The sequence below is a fragment of the Cupressus sempervirens genome, chromosome 7, assembly GCF_028749045.1.
Source record: "Cupressus sempervirens isolate cs-2001-9-10 chromosome 7, ASM2874904v1, whole genome shotgun sequence".
NCBI lineage: Eukaryota > Viridiplantae > Streptophyta > Pinopsida > Cupressales > Cupressaceae > Cupressus > Cupressus sempervirens.
Window position 1 is genome coordinate 735,753,230 of NC_143124.1, and position 18,375 is coordinate 735,771,604.

Consider the following 18,375-nt stretch of genomic DNA (forward strand, 5'->3'; position numbering starts at 1 on the left):
CAACACTTACCTCTTGCAAATGAGTTGAGGAGTGTTGATATTGACTCCTTAATGCTCCCAATGCAATTTATGGCCTCCCCAAATGGACTTCTGATCTCTTTGGTGCTCTTCCTTCTTGCCGATTGGAAACCTATGGATTCTCTTTTCTCTTCTTCTCTCTCACTCTTTCTCTCTTCTACTCATACTAAGCAAATAGAAGGCTCTTTAGGGTTATAACAAAGAGGAAAGTCAACTTAGAAAGCAAATAAAACATGTGTTTTTTTTAAAAAATTGAACTTTCTATCCTTGCTGCCGCCGCCGATTTCTGGAGATTCACGATGGCAATTTTGGCGATTTTTGCCATGAATCGCCGATTTTGGCGATTCAGGCGATTCACACGAAAAAATCGCCACCAGTGATTTCCGATTCCAAAAAAATCGGGAGCCATGAATCTTATCGCGATTTCGGCGATTTCGGCGATTTCATGGCGATTTTTGGAACTATGATCAGGATCAAACTCTTGTATAATGTATTTTATGTTTACAGAGGTTGTGATGTTACTCTCTTGGAGTGTTCATATTCATTCGGCTCTGAGAGTTTATCAGCAGCATTATATTTTCAGTTATTGTAATCACAGAATTTTGTGGGTCCTGATTATCATCGCACTGTGTAGAAGTCCATGAGTTATATATGTTTTGTATTGCAATTTTGGAATTGTTCTGAGCAAGGTTGTTGCGCTGATTCTAAGAATCATAGCACTTGTAATCAGTTGGTCTTATTAGAGACTGTGACATAATTTGTTAAAGACAAGCTTATCGATTGATTGCTTTGAAGACTTCAATCATAAGTAAGGTTCAGTGTATTTGTTTTGAGAACTTAATAAAGGCATCATCATTTTTGTGGGCTGGGTTGTTTCCCTCAAGAGGAGGGTTTTTCCCAGGATAAGTAATGTGTGTTTTTTGTTAGTTTGCGTTTTTTCTTTCCATTTGCTGCCATATCTATATTCTGGTTATTGTCAGACATTGTTGTCCCTTATGAGTCTCAAAATATCCCATGCCGCTTTTCATGGCAAGAAGTTGGACAATCACTCAATTGCCTGATGTCCAATGGATCAGTGCTTCATCGACATATCAGAGATGGACGTGCCCATACGTTCAGTCTGGCAGTTATGCAAATCAAAGGAATCCTGTCAGCCTAATGGTCCAACAAATGTAGGATTAAGATTTTTGTCCTCTAGAAATTTTTATGTTCCTTCCCTAGGTCCCATGGTCAAACAAGTAAGCAATGGCTAGATACTTGCCAAGAGCAATGAGGCTGCTCCAGAAGACGTTTTTTCTTCCACCTACCATTTTACAATGATGTTAACTTTCTTGCATTACTTGCAACTACAAGATTTTGATTTGCAAGACCTCAAGAAACTTCAAATGCATTTTGGCACATAGTAATGTAGGTCACATTTTGTAGTAGTTTTTGTGACTTTTCTTTTCTTTTCACGCTCAAACCTTCAAATCATTAATGCTCAGGAATCTTTGGGGTTGGAGATAGTTCTTTCACGCCTCCTAGTCACACAAATCAGATTTAGGACACATTCTTGCAAAGCATTAAGAAAAAGTTGTGGTCAGAGTTTCCTTCCACACCATGCCCTTTTGACAACTTGTACGCCTTCCTTTGAGGGGATATCAATTAGATTCATTTTTATTTATTAAAAAGATTCCTTCACAACTTCTCTTCAGAGACTTGCACCATCTGCAACTTTGCTGCTATAAACAGGCTAATACCTCTGAATCAATACAATTTACCTTGTTTTTACCTCCTCTCACTATTTGTATGTTGTGTAACCTCTTTTTACCTTCATATTTGAATGGATTTACAACGTTTCTGGATATGCATGCTATGCAATAGTGATTTGTAGAAACTTTGTGGATATACTCTTTCCTTTTAGTGACGGCTGAAGCCCATGTCCGTCTGTAAGGGCTGCTATAAGCGATCTATATGAATTTAGGTGGTTTTCTTTTTCTTATTTGTTATGGGTGATAAGGAAACTCATTTAAATCCAAGCACATCACCTCTTTTCCTTTTCTGTCTTCCTTCTATCCCCTTTTCCTAGCATATCGGTAGAATAGGATTAGCTTTCAGCTTTAATCTATGTTGAGTCGGAGCAACAAATTGCATCTAGCTTTACAAAGGAGCCAACCCTATCTAGAGGTCTGATGCAACTGCAAGGGACCAATATTAAGATCATTCCCATTATGTCATCGGATTATCAAACAAGTTCAACAAAGGTGCAAATCCAAATGACAACAATTACCAACAATGATTAACCTAAGACTGTGAAGAGGAGACTCTAGGTATGGATGATGCAATTCTGAAGAGTGGTCATCAATAAGAATATGGTTGCATTCAAGAAATGGCACATGGGATGTAGTATATTATTTGATGGACAGAAACCCACTGGATACAAATGGGTGTTCAAAACAAAGATATATTCAATGACAATGTTAAGCTATGGAAGGCGAGATTAGTAACGAAGGGATATTCCAAGGTTGACAGATTTTTTTAATGGTAATATTTTTCTCTAGTTGCTAAGTTCACAACCATTTAGTTATTATTATCTCTTGCAACAACTTCTGATCTTCAACTTAAACAGATGGATGTAAAGACAAATTCCCTTCATGATGATTTGGAAGAAGAAATTTACATGACATAGATAGAGCCCTACATTGAAAGAGGTAAATGAAAGTTGGTTTGTAAAGTCTTAAACAATCACCAAAGATATGGTACCAAAAGCTTGAAACTTTTGGGATCGGGGTTCCTTAGACACAGATCGGATCATTGTATCTATTGTAAGATTAACATTGGTATTTTACTTGTTATGCCAATTGCTTGTTGATGATATATTGTTCTCCAATAATGTAAGAACATGATTTGCGAATTGAAGTCTCACCTTTCAATACAATTCAAGATGGATTATAATGTCCCAAATTAGGATTAACCCAAGTACTTGTAGATTTCTTAATCGGCTGTATGGCCTGAATATTTCTTACTTAGATCATATCTCCTAGATCAATTTATTCTTGTTTTGTTCAATGCCTTTCCTTGATGTTTAAAGGAAACATGCCAATTCATATTTGCTGTTCTATTCTGCTCTACGTCTTCCTTTGACCAGACTTCATTTGTAATCTCCTCTTCAATGCTTCGAATGAATTCTCCTATATACCTTACTGGTGGAAGGGTCACCACCTTTCATAAGAATTGAGCCCCACTTTTCACTGTTGCCTTTGAGAATTACATATTATTTCCCAAATTGATCTCCCCTTTTTTATCCCCTCCTCAAATGAAACCATCTTCCCTTTGTATCCAATAATGTGAGCGGGAGTCAAACCTCTTCATAATGGTCACAACCTTTCACAATTACCACCCTTCAAAAGGGTCAAAATCTTCCATTAATGCTTCCTTAATTCCTTTTCTCCATTCTTTCTTCCTTCCTCCATCTATCCAATCTCCCCAAATGAAGCTCTTTTCTCTCCCTTTTATATCTCATGTTTGTGGGAGACAACTTAAAAATTCAAGCCTTTTGACCATTCGTTTAACTTAACTAAATTTTTGGTTTTTTTTAATTTTTTTCTTTTATATTTAGTTATTATTGTTTACTATTAAATCTTATTTCAAGAAGGGAACATGAGAGTCCACCTTGCCCAAGATTGCTTGTCCTTGAGAAATCATAAACTAGAATGCTTCCTCAAAGATACACATCAGCTATGAACGAAACATGGAGCATCCATATAAAAATACATAGTATACATATGAATATACAAAGTTACGTATGAATATATATTATATACAGACACAAAGCATACACAAAATGAGTAAGTATACATATATTTGCAGACACAAAGCATCTAAATAAGCACATATTGTTAAATGCCTTCTTTTTTCAAGCCAGAAAGTAGGCCTAACCCCAATCTCACTTCTCATAATCTAACTTGAGCCAAAAGAGTGGACCTAACCCTGATCTTGTTGCTCATAATCTATTTTGAGCTAGAAAATGGGCCTAACCCCATCTTTCTGCTCATAATCCATTCCAAGCCAAAAAGTAGGCCCAACCTAATCGTGTTGCTCATAATCCAATTCAAGCTAGAATATGGACCTAGCCCCATGTTTTTGCTCAAGTGGGCCAAACCCCAATCTTGTTACCCATACTCAGTCGAGCCAAAAAGTGGACCTAACCCCATCTTTCTACTCAATATCCATTTCAAGCCAGAAAGAGGGCCTAACCCCATCTTTCTGCTCAAAATCCATTTTGAGCTAGAAAGTAGGCCTAACCCCATCTTTTTGTTAAAAATCCATTTTTGGGCAAGAAAATGGGACTAACCACATCTTGCTCATGAGCCATTCAGAGCCAAAAAGTTGGCCTAACCCAATCTTGCTACTTATGAGTCATGTCTAGCCAGAAAGTGGACCAAACCCCATCGTGATAATCATATGCCATTCAGAGCCCAAAAGTGGTCCTAATCCCACCTTTTTACTTCCATTTGCTCATAAATGTGTCATAAATTTGCTTCGATATACTTCAAACATTTGCTCAATATGTTCCATAGATCTGTTTTGATATGCTTCAAAGCAAATTTTGAATGCTCTTCATATCTCTCTATTCTAGGATTGCTCTAGATCTGCTCTATGCTTCAACGGTCTACTTATGTAGGCCCTTTTCATTTCCCCATAAACCTCTTTTACATCCTACTTTTATGCCTGCTCTTAACTCTAGGATTTGTATCCTCTTCTTATAACCAGTGTTACCGAGAAACCCGTCTCCCCCCTCTAGACGCGTCACAGAGACGAAGATGCATCTTAGAGTCATTTCGCATCTTCAATGTCTTAAAAATGGCTGGAGACTTCATGACAAAGTCTTCCGAAGAATCTAAGTCCTTGATTCCAAAAAATGAAGTTTCCCACACGTCTCTTGATTAAAAACCAAATTTAAAATATAACATTAAGTCATTTTATGGTTTTGACCCTCATTTTAATGTTTTTTTAGCAGGGATATTTTAAATGACTTGAGTCATTTTATTTTACAAGGCACAGACATTGGAAACTTAATATAAACATTTTTAAATTTTGTTCCTTCCTCAAGGAAGCTACGATAAACATTTCTATTCATTCCTAAATGTAGCTACGACAAACAATGAACATTTTTGTTCATTCCTAAACGCAGCGACGAAGATTTTATTTCCTAAAAGAAAAGACAGAGTTGCAGCTGCCCTATTTCCAGCAAATTGGAGATTCTTTTTCCTGTGATTTGGAGATTTTGTTGCTTGTGATGGACATTTTGTTGCCTACGATTTGGTCATTCTATTGCTTGTGACTTGGATGCTTTTTGGATTTGGATGCCATTTCCAGATCAGTTTAAACACCCTGCACGCCATTTCCAAGCATGTTTGAATGCTTATATCACTATGTTTTTCATTATTTAAGAATCTAGGACATTATTTTTACTGTGTTTATATTTTGACAGGGTTTTTTTTGACATTTTGTGTTGATTGTTGTCCATAGTAGAGGATTCATGGCCTCCACGCCTTGCACACTATGAAGGTCATGACTCCTCTACCTAGACTGTTAAAATTTAACAGTTATGTTATTGATAAGTAGACGATATTTTTCCACAGCAAGTCAAGTTGTGATATTGCAATCAAGATTCAAATATGTAGTTTTTGAGTCAAACTCATTAACCCATATTTCATGAGTAGTGGTTCACACGAACTCATCTCTCATGAGAATGAATGGAACACTTAGCACTCATTGGATCTAAGTGATGCTGCTCACAAAGATGTAGCACTAAGACTTTGCAAGAGGTCACCCATCCCAGTACTACTCCAACTTGAGCACGCTTAACCCCGAAGTTTCCTCCATGGTTAAACCCACTCTGCCTGCAACTCCATTTGCAAAACCTTCACCAATTGTTGCATCGTATGAACCATTCATTAGAAAGCCCCTTAAGCTCATCAATTGATGAGTAAGAGATATTTTTCCACAGCAAGTCAAATTGTGATATTGCAAATGGGATTCAACTATGTAGTTTTTGATTCAAACTCATTGACCCATATTTCATGAGTAATGGTTCACACGAACCCATCTCTCATGAGAATGAATGGAACACTTAGCACTCATTGGACCTAGGTGATGCTTGCAAAGGTGTAGCATCGGTGCTCACAAAGATGAAGCACTAGTGAAACACTCAAATTTTTGACATTCACTATCTTCAAAAGCTTTTAAGATGTATAAAATTGTAGTTTTCAATTGAAAGCCATCATTTCTGAGTTCTATCAAAACGTGAAAAAGATTAAATTTTGAAAATTATAAGGCATCAAGGGAAACTGTCATATACATGTCTTTAGTATTATTTTGAGCTATGTGGTTAATCTCACAAAAAACCCACTTCATCATTTAATACTTCCATTTTATTAGAATATATTTAAAAATATCAAATTTTCATTCTTGATGCTCTAGCATGAATAAATATTTATGGGTTGTGGTCACCTCCCCTTTGATGTCTGGTCAAATTTTCAAGTTCAAATCCCTCCCAATCAGAAGTGGTGATAAAATCTCTGCAACGGGGAAAAAATAAGTGAAAAATAAAATCAAAATCAATATATTCACTTCTAAGAACTACAAGTCATAAATAATTTATGATTTTCTAAGTTTACTTATGACTTCCAAAAAAGGGGAAATTCATAATGCAAAACAAAAAATGTACGTAGGTGAATGAGAAAAATCAATCTGACAACTCACAACAGGAGGTTATGAGTTGTGAGCTGTAAAAATTGAATGTTAGGAGTTGTGAGTTGTGAAAATTGAATGTCAAGAGGGTTGTGAGTTGTGAACATAAGGAGGTTGTGAAGTGTGAAGAACGGATGCAAATTGGTGAATGGTGTATAGTAAATTCGGGTTAAAAAAAGAAAATGGCAATATTAGTTATGAAATACAAAATATGATTTCACATCTCACAATTAAGGTTGTGACTTTTGGAATTCAAAAACATAACTCAAAACCTAGTTCTTTAAAAAGACGACAATTATTCCAAAAGGCCATTTCTAACCTCTACCCACCTGTTGTATGTTCCTGGATCAAGACCAGCATTATAGGACTTGGCGAGTCCCGAGGCGAGTTGGGGAAAACGAGGCAAATTGCCTCAAGACTAGTACTTGGTTGAGGCCTAACCGAGGCCTAGCTGACTCGCTGAGTCTCATCAAGTTGCCTCAGCTGGCAGGCAGCATCCAAAAGTGCAATAAAATATTTTTATAATGTTTCTTTTTTTTGGCTTTTTTTGGTTTTTAAAGCATGAATAAGACCTAAAAAAGTCATTCGATCACTTGCTAACACAAAGAAAAGAGAAAGAAGAGTTGAGGGAAGACAATTGGGGTTTTGGGAGATAGATTAGCAAATCGGTTGACTCTCATCTATCGGTTATTGATTGTTTGTGCCACTTTGTAGATTACATTTAAGCATTGAGAGGAGTTAAAAGAAGCATTTGGAAGAGGCTTCTTAAAACTTGGGTTACATTTCCATTTCTAGAGCAAATTTGAAGATGTAAGATACATTTTTTGTTGTTGTTTTGCAAATTTCTTTTACATTCATGAATCTTTTTTTATTTGCATTTGTTTGGACTCTTTAGATTTGTTCCATTTTATGCTGATGAAAAACATGAAAAGTAAGCAGCCCTAATATTTGTAAATTAGATTTTCTACATTCTAGATGCTTATTTATTTTTTTCTAGTATATTGCAGCAGTAACATCATGTCTCAACTTGAGGGTAGTGGAACTAGGCCTAAAACTAACCTTGATGCTGACCCTACTACAGTAGCAAGGGATAGGGCTTGGAAACATGTCATTTGTGGCCATAGAAAAGGAGTTGTGACATGTTGGCATCATATGGTACCATTAATGGGGGAGGCACTAATAGATTGAAATATCACCTTGCACATATACCAAGGCGTGATATCAAAGCATGCAAGGCAGTCCCCCAAGATGTTATGCATGAATGCAAGGTCTCTTAGAGAATCTCTAGAGAACAAAGAATTTTAAAAAAAGTAACAAGAGATGACATAATTAGCTAGAATTAGCAGTGTAGAGGGCTCTTCAAGCTATCATGGACATGGTCACCCTCCAATTCCACCTTCTAGTACTACTGCATCTCAAAGTGTGAGCATTGGGCCTCAGGTGCGTAAGCAAAGATCCTCACTTGATTCCATCTTTGTTCCATGCACAACTCCAAATGCACAACCATCACTTGAGAGCATCGCTTGGAATAAGGAGAAGCATGCAAGAAAAATTGGCATTTGGAGATTTCTTCTTCTACAACAACCTTCCATTTAATGCAACAAGGTACTTATTATTTTAATTTTTTATTTGTATGTCTTCTCTTGCTTTCAAAACTCAAGAATTTGTATGTCTTACTTCTCTTTTTGGAAATTTAGTAAATATACTTATAAAATAATTGGTTCATTTAATTTGTTTTAAGTCTCCTTATTGGAAAATTGCCATAGATGTTGGCTATTGTTTGTGGTCCGGGGTTCAAAGCCCCTAATGATGAGGAGCTAAAACGTCATATTTTGGCTCATCGAAATGCTGATGTAAAAGTTGAAATTGAGGAGCAACGTAAAGTATGGGCCGCAAAGGGTTGCGCCATCATGACCGATGGTTGGACAGATAGAAGAAATAGAACGCTGCTGAATTTTCTTGTCTCCTCATCACATAATTCAATATTGTACTTAGAAAGTTAGAAGTTAGTAAGTTAGTAGTAAATTGATTGATCATTGTTATTGAACTAAATTTCTTTATTTTTTCTTAGGTTACACAGTGTTTTTGAAATCAATTGATGCCTCGAGGATGTTACATCCCAAATTTTGGCTCAATTTTATAACGCTCCTTTGTAGCTATTAAGGCTTCATGAGAAGTTCAAGGATTTGTTAAGTTAGTTATTGGTTATGGTTTCATGTGAAAATGAAGTGTTGGTTATTCGTTGTGATTTCATGGGAAAATGAAATATTGTTCAATCATTATGACGCTATATGAATTGGAAATGGAGATAGCTAATATGATCATATGCTATAATAATTTCGACTTCATTAAATGATGAGCAATATGTTGCTACTATGCTAAAAAAATTACTTGCAAAAACATGACAAAGGGGGGAAGCATTGCCAAATAAGGAATTGGGCACAGGGGCACCACCTATAATTGGGCAAATAGTTATAAGTCTTAAACCACCATAGCTAAGGATGAACGTTAGGCAAGCAAGAGTATACTTGGAAGACCATTAGCTAACCAGGTCAATATGTGTATATCATTAAAATAATAAAAGAAAAATCACTAAGCGTTTATTTAACTAAGAACTAATGTGCTACCTTTATAAATTGGATTGATCTCCGAGCTCCCTGTGATATCTACCATGTCTTAATATAACGGTACCATAATATCCACACTCGCTTGCATATGTATATGCACATATATGTATGTATGCGTAAATTCAAATAAGCCATATATATACACCCACCTAATATATGACGTATACATTAGATACGTTGTTGAAATAACACACACACACATATATATACATTTGTATGTACATGCACAGGTATACGTAGGTATAGTATGATATTTTTATATTGAACAGTTAGCATTCATTATTACCTTGGCAATAGTTTAACAATTACTTGAGCGGCCATATCTTTATAATTTCTTCATCGAGCCTTATAACCTTTGACAGCCTTTTTCATTTTAAAAAGATGTTGCCAAGTATTGCTGATGACTCTATTTTTTGTATAACCCTTGTGCCACTTTCCATCTTGTTCTTGCTCGTAACCAAGCATGCAAGGGAGCGCATCATATACACGATGATCTTGTTTCATCTGGGGCAAACTATTATACATTTTTGCAAAGTCACCTGTTACTCTGAAATCACATTTCTCCATACAATTGCTTAGCTCTGCATTTCGCACCCTCAAAAGATCTTTGTTCACAAACGCAATTGCATACATCCAGTTTACTGCATAGTTTATATTTTTGCAAGGAATCGCTATCTACAACAACGTATATCTTGTGAGTGAAATCTATACATTGTTTCGTGAGCCAAGTTGGGACTCCACAAGTATATGATCCTTGTCTGTCTTACTCTCTGCAAGTGCTAAAAGCCAGACATCGCAGCATTCCTCTACCATGAGGAGACAATACTTATTCAAGTCATGCATTTTTCTTTCTAATACTTTGTTTCTCTCAATTCGATACATGAGCTTCTAAATTCTCAGTTGGTAAAGGAGAATAATATTAACACAAAAAGAAAGTCAAACTCTGAAATGAATCCATTTGCTTACTCATGACTGGATGAGTTCAAACATAAGAATTAAGGAATATTATTTCTTTGTGATCTTTATCAAAATTTGTTTAAAAATAATTCCTTTCCATGCAAGCTTATACAATGGCATCTCTCATATGCCTTTGAGATAAGCGACAACACTCTCAAGAAGAGCCAGCAAGTAATTTTTACAAAGTAATATGCATCTTTTACTATGCCATAGGCCCAAGTTGGGCAGAATGTAATGGCAGTTATTATATAATGCTCATGCAATCACCCTGGAAATTCATCCAAGAAGACCAACATGGTCAAGATGAAGGGTGCGAATTGAATAACATTGAACCATGGGTTATCCTTGCATGATAAGAGAAAGAAAATCAGTAACAAATAAGCAAGTAATAAAGTATTTTAAAACTGAGTCATGTCATGGTAGCCCGTTGTATAAGTCTTGTTGTCTAGTCGAGCGGTGGGTTGATACTCTAACACCAAGGTGCTCAATGGTTGAACAGTGGTGTCCCAAACCTAATTCTGGGTAGGGAGGGCCTTTCTCAATAGAGATTGTATGGGGATACTTAAGGGTCCGCAGTTGGGAGGTTAAGCCCCTGAGGATGCTTCTCCTCTTCACCAGATGCGAAGGCTTGCACAAGACAGAGACATGATCTGCAATCAGGTTATCTTCTTTTAACGAGTATTTTCCTTTTATGTATGTTTAGATGGTTAATATCATTTAAACAGTTACTCTCTTTTCAATTGACTAGGATTCAATTAATCTATTGTAACTGTTGATCCCTTTCATTTGATTATGTAAAGTAGTTGTTATAACTGTTTTTCAAGTGAGCAAGATATGTGATTTGATTATATTTAATCATTTTAAGAGGAATGGAAAATAGCTTGTTATAGAAGGGGGGGTCAAGATCTACATTCTTCAGTCATTCACGAATAACGGTATTTTACTTTCATGTTATTCATGTTTAGTTAAATATGAAATTATCATGTGACAGTTACAAATTTTTTCTTCAGTATTGATCAGTTGAACTTAGTAGAAAATCTCTCATTCCATTTAGTAAGGGTTAGTTACGATGGAAATTATACATGTCATATTTGTTGGTTGAATGCTCCTTCAATTTTTAGTCAAGATATTTCAATTAAATTGATTATAACCATTTATCTCTTTCATATGAACATGTAAATAGCTACTATAAGTGCCTTCTCATGGTCATAAATATGAAAAAGTAACTGTACTCAATCATATGAGAGTTGTTAGTTAAGGCTGGGAAAATGGGATGTTACATATGGTATCAAAACGAGATGTTACATATGGTATCAAAGCTCTGGGTTCGACACTGAACCTTGGGCCTAGCACTATTTCAAGAAAGTTGAGAATGTAATGTTGAATGAGACGGGATGAGTATTTATCTTACACAACTAAATGTTTTATAATGTAAACTAGAAATCACACCAAAGATTATCCAAGATAGCCAAGAAGGGCTCAGATGAGTGGTGCAGTCCATATGAACTCGACAGATGAATAAACCTGCAAAAAATTAAAAAGATGAATCAGAACTATGAAAAATAACATAATTAGGAATATACTCTATCTGTCAAGTCGAGCAGTGGGTAATGAGGCAGGTAATTTCCATTGGAAATTCTTGGCCAAGGTAGGTGTAGTGGCATGATTGCTGCTGTGATCACTAGAGATCAGGGTTGCTAGCATTTGGTAGATAGGTTGATGGAAGGTATCCATAGCCTAGCTGACTACCTAGCCGACACTCTAACACCAGGATGCTCAGGTGGCAGGACCAAATGGTGTACATGTGCCTTATCCCGGGTAGGGAGCATCATTCTCAGTAGAAAATGAGTGAGGATTACACTAGGTCCAGATGCCTAGACTTGCACAATACATACCAGGTCCTACTTCCCTTCATTCGATGTGATCTAAACCTTGTTAGTAACTAGTTATTTCTTTCAGTTGAATGTTTATCTCTGTTTTCAGCATCATACTTTATGCAATTACATTCAAGTTCATATGTTAAGATTTTGTTATTCATTATTGGACTTGAATTCAAAATTGTGAACCATGATTTTAAGATTTCTTTGATCTTGAAGTGGCTAGGGGTGCCTATATGTAAACTAATGTTCTCTTCTGATGATGATCAATTGGCAAGAAGGCCATTCCTCACATTTTGTGCTCCTATATGGAGCAAGCACACTTGCATAGATGAAACAATCAATGCTTGTTTATGATAGGATACAACTTTGCTTGTCTTAAATTTTTCTTTGAAACATTGTGGTGACGAGATGGGCATGAGAGCCTAGGTCAAATAAAGGGGAAAAGTTGGTTCCCTAATATTTATAGGTGATTGGCGAGCATGCCTAGATGATCTACCTACCCGATGAGAACCCTATGTTAGATGGCACATGTGCTTAACCTATTTCAAATGCTTATGATTTATCAGCTTTACAGGTGATGTTTTTCAAATTGGAACTTGATTGAATGTTAAGCGAATGGATTACGAAGAACTTACAAATATTTTTATTGCAACTAAATATTTGAATATGTCCCAAATTCCAAAAAAAAAATCAAGCTAAATTCATATGCACATCAGTGCGTAGATTGGAAATGCAATATATGAAATAAACAAGATATATGATATGAGTTGATGGACCTTCATGGGAAGGTGAAATTTGTGTAAATTCAACTCTATGAACCTTTTTATATTACTAGCACACTAGTGATTATATATGAGATATTGCATGAAACCTGTTCTAATCAAAGCATTATTATTGTCAATTTGACTGTGGATAAGCAAGTGGAGCTAACCACCCTATGGTTGGGATTTCTATTGGTGGAATCCCAAGGAAATATAAAGTTTTGTAGAAAGATCAGACCTAGGGTCTGAGCCACAATTGGAATGTTTTGCGGATACAACACACAAGCGTCTGGGCCACACTCCCATCTCAGGATTTGCATGAGCACATGCAATCCAATGCCTTAGGAGACTGGGATGTAGATAGTGTGGCAACATGTTTATTACGACCTCAATGGTCTTGATTGGGTATATTATGATCTTTCATAGTATAATATGGTTATATTTTTGGATGCATTGATATAGATTGCATAATACACATGCTGCATCAATATCATATGAATTATCATGATGTATTGGGATACTTATGTTTACATTGAGCACACTTGTAATACACTAATGAAATGTGAATGCTAAATCATATCAAGATCAAAGACTTGTAAGATATATATTGTCTTATAGATGAAATATATTTCTATCATGAACTGATTTTAAAAATTTCTATTGAAATATTATTGTGATAAGATGGGCATGAAGGCCAAGGTCACATATATGGAAACATGGATCCACTAACCCTTTCAGGTGATTTGTGAGCCTACAAGGATGATTGTAGTCATTTAATGAGTACCATATATTAGATGGTATGAATGAGTGATTTATTTACTTACGATCAAGTTCTGATCTAGAGCATGCTAGTTAAGGAATTGCAAGTTTTTTAATGATTATCTTTGCTCTTGAATATTGAACATTGAAAAATAAAAAAGATTCTCTTACACAAACTATTGGTATGAGAATTGAACTAAAATTATTGTAAGTGTCTCCATGAGTGTAACATGAATATGAAATAGAATGTCCTAAAATATGATCAATTCAAAGTGATGCTGAAGTGAGCATAGGTATGGTAAAGTAAACATAGGTATATTTGTATTTCACTTTTGATTTTAAGGTATGATGTAAGCATTTTTCTGAAAGTATCGACATAAGGGAGTGATAGACCTTGATTTTGATCATGGGTTAGATTTTGATTCAGCTCATTCCAATTTGAAACACATGGGGAAGGGTATGTTATATCCCAATTTTTGACTCAATTTTAAATGTTCTGTTGTAGTCGTCGAGGCTTCATGTGAAGTTGAAATATTGGTTTGATTAGTTATTCCTTATGGTTTCATGTGAAAATGAAGTGTTGGTTATTCATTATGATTTCATGGGAAAATAAAATATTGGTCAATCGTTATGACGATATATGAATTGGAAATGGATGGCTAATATGATCATATGCTATGATAATTGACTTCGTAAAATGATGAACAATATGTTGTTACCATGATAAATTTTCACTTGTAGAAACACGGAGAAGGGGGGAAGCATTGGCAGAGAAGGAATTGGGCATGTGGGCACTACCTATCATTGGGCAGATAAGTATGAGTCCTAAACCACAATGCCTAAGGATAAACGGCTAAGCAAGCAAGAGTATACTTGGATGACCATGAGCTAACTAGGTCAATATGTGTATATCGTTAAAATAATAAAATGAAAATCACCGAGCATTAATTAAACTAAGAGCTAATGTGTTACCTTTATAAATTGGATCGATCTTTGAGATTCTGGTGATATTTGTCATGCCTTAATATAACGGTACCATAATATCTACATATGCTTGCATATGTATATGCACATATAAGTATGTATGTGTAAATTCGAATGAGACGTACGTATACATCCACTTAATATATGACGTAAACATTAGAAACGTTGTTGAAATATCACGCATATATATATACGTGTGTGTATATACATAAAAAAGTATATGTAGGTATAGTATGATATTTTTATATTGAAAAATTAGTATGAGTTATTATTACCCCTGGCAATAGCTTAACATTTATTTGAGCGGCCATATCTTTCTAATTTCTTCATCTGGCCTTATAACCTTCGATGGCCCTTTTCATTTTAAAAAGATGTTGCCAAGTATTGTCGTTGACTTTTTGTTTTCTTTATAACCCTCGTGCCATGTTGAGATTAGAGGATCGCTGCAAATGTAATTGTGCTGCCTAATTGGTATGTGATCTGATTATTATACTGCAGTCCTGATCTGAAGAGCTGTATTCATTTATTGATTTCGATGATTATATCTCTTGATTAGATCCCTATTTATATTTGCTCCAAGGGATATCACATAAAGGGTCAAGTCTATTCACAACAAGTCTCTTCGTGAAGGGACACGATCATATATATTAAGAGTTTTATTAAAGGATGTGATCCTAATCAGGTATGATTAGATTAAACCAATCATTAACAACCTTCAATCTAGATTAAGTAATGGTCATAAACTCGGTCCATATACTTGATTGATTATCAATAAGTACATTATACTCAATCCAAGAGAATATATAATCTGAATGCTTCAGATTTCAGACTTAGTTTCATATGGATAATTTGGTCAATTGCAAGGATTGTCTTGATGATAATGGCAAGGTTAATATTTTTGTCTATGTAGATGTGTGTGTATGCATGTATATCAGTTCACATGGTGAACTGGTATACATACATGCACACACATATGCATACAGATGCCAAGTTTGTCCTTGAATACTGACCAATGCTATCATATCTTTAACACTCCTTAGCTAGGGAAGATAACTAAGTATGAACTAGTTTAGATATCACCTAACTCGTGATATCAAGGAGTATAGAAAACATCAAGTCACATGACATTTGTATATCCTAGTGATGATATGTGCACAGACATCACGTCGCATGATATCTACCATAACATATCATGGCATGTCCATGGATATTACGTCACATAATATCCACCATGATTACCTCATTAACAACATATTGATACAAAACTGATATCAAGTCAGCATGATATCTATCAATAAGACCAAGAGATATTAATTATCAAGACATTTCCATGAATATCAAGTCAGCATGATATTGTCATGATAGTGAACATCATAAAGTTGTCACCTTACAATGTTAAATACAAGTGTATATTACCAGAAAGATCATTACATTTTAGTAATGTACACAAGGGCAGGCCCAAACACATATGAAATCAAAAGTTTACATTAAGTCACCACGACTACTGTCATGTGGTTGTGATGACATCCACCATGAACCATGTCATAAAATAAGGTTTTCACCTCAAACTTATCTCTCCTAGACAAGAATTTCTTACAAGGGATTGACTTCTTCATCACGAAGAAACACTAATCTTTTGACCTCCTTGTCAAGGTTTAATAAAGTGTCAAAACTCCCTCTAAGTATGATATCAACTTTTCTGACCTCTTAGTACAAGGTTGTCTCGGATGAAGTGTAGGGACTCCCTCTGAATCATCCTCTAACCTCTTGGCAATAAGTCGTGTCATGCTTCCCTAGTTCAACAAGTATCCTGATAGAATAAGGCCTTCCAGCCTACGTACATGAAACTTTATCCCATGAATCATAGTTCTTTAACTACTATAGTTTCTGATCACTGGAGAATCCATCACAACATGGTCTACTCCATCTGAATCAATACAACCAAGATCATCCAATGTTCAACTGAAGCATATCTTCTATCTGCTCCCTTTCTTTGTCCAAGGTTGCCTCTAATGAACTGACAAACTACTTCAGAATTGATAACAATTTTCTAACCTCCTCATCTAAGGTTGTATGTGATGAATTTGTTAATCTCCCTCTGAAAGTTAATTCTTCCTCTTTGAAGAACTGATGTGACACCAACTCAGCGTCAGGGCAATATGATGTGTCTTTATGGAATTTCACCATATGAATTATAGTCTTCTGCCTATTATAGTTTTCTAGTTACTTTTTCATATAGCCACAATCAAAGATGTATGGCCTCACAACCACCAACCATAATTACAAGAGCAAGTATTTCTCTATCCCTCTGAAATCATAGCATCACTTGGAAAGTTATTCTTCCATTTTACCACATTTGACGACAATTCATCTCACACTCCTTGGATAGTGTTGCTCACTATTAGAACCTTAATATGTTTATGGATCCCTTCCTATAGATAATATGAGTTCAAATTTCTATTCTTTCGTACATGAGTTAACTCAGCATCAGAGTCACAAAAAATGATGACCCTTCCATTACCTGCATCATAATCTGACTATAGCAGTGATAGAAAGGCAAATACAATCAATTGGTATATCTACTCTCCTTGGAATAACTGTACGAACATCTATGTGCCCTTGGTCCTTATTGATAACAAAATTCTTGGCACAAACAAGAATGCTACTAGGACCATCCACACCTCCAGGTATAGTGATAAGCATCTATGCACCATTGTAATGGACTCTAACCATTTGCGAGCAATGTGGTTGAGACCAAGATTAGGCTCATAAGATCAAATGCTTATGTGTCTCTTTAAAGAGTTCAAAACTTTGCATCTTTTAGTGTAGCATCAAATTATAAACTTTTATGAGGTTCAATTTTCTTTTGAAAGCGTCAACACCTTTGACAAATCTTCCATTAAGTGAAGAACTTTATTATATAATCAGTTTTGATGAGTTATTGGCAATATATAGAACAATAATCTTGTAATAAATACCTTAGTCTAGCGGTTACTTTAGATGGCATCGTATAGTCATTGGCTTCAATTACTGATTATGAAGTTGGTAATATGTCTTGATTGATTCTTAAAAATCTCTTGTATTTCTTAAACAGATCACTTCATCTCATGATTGTTCATCATCCTAATATGACTGATGTTCAATCCCTTTTTCTTAATCGTAGTTATCCAAAGGTTGACTTATCATAGATTCAAGGAGAACTATATATCAGTATTAATGTTTACAACTATTAGCCTGTACATTGTACTTCGATCAAGATATTTGTGTGTTAATTATGGACTGTTATTAATTATTGATGCTCATATCCTTTTCTCAACTACTTAATGTCAATTGTTGATATTTAACTAGCATCAATACTGGGTGATGAACTCCATAAGAATTCTCATGCTATCAAGGCTTTTCATGGATCTCTATTTTTTTTCAAGAGTTGATTCTCTTCTTTCATACTCTTGCCTCAGTTAATTGATATTTAGCAAGACAAATGAGAATGTGAGAACAAACAATGAAATTATTTGCACTTGACATGGTTCTCTTTAGATCACACGTCATTTAGCTCATGATGTATCCCTGCAATAGTTAATGATTTCCACCATAACTTTCAAACAAAAGTTCTAGATCCCATTTGCAATTTCCCCCATGGTGAAAACATTTTGA

The 18,375-nt window shown here is 35.3% G+C and overlaps 1 pseudogene across 1 annotated transcript in view; it reads right to left on the minus strand.

Moving 5' to 3' along the window:
• LOC149549327 (succinate dehydrogenase subunit 5, mitochondrial-like) overlaps positions 1-18,375 on the minus strand; it is a 92,786-nt pseudogene that overhangs the window by 16,467 nt on the left and 57,944 nt on the right. The gene's annotated exons all lie outside the window — the stretch shown is intronic.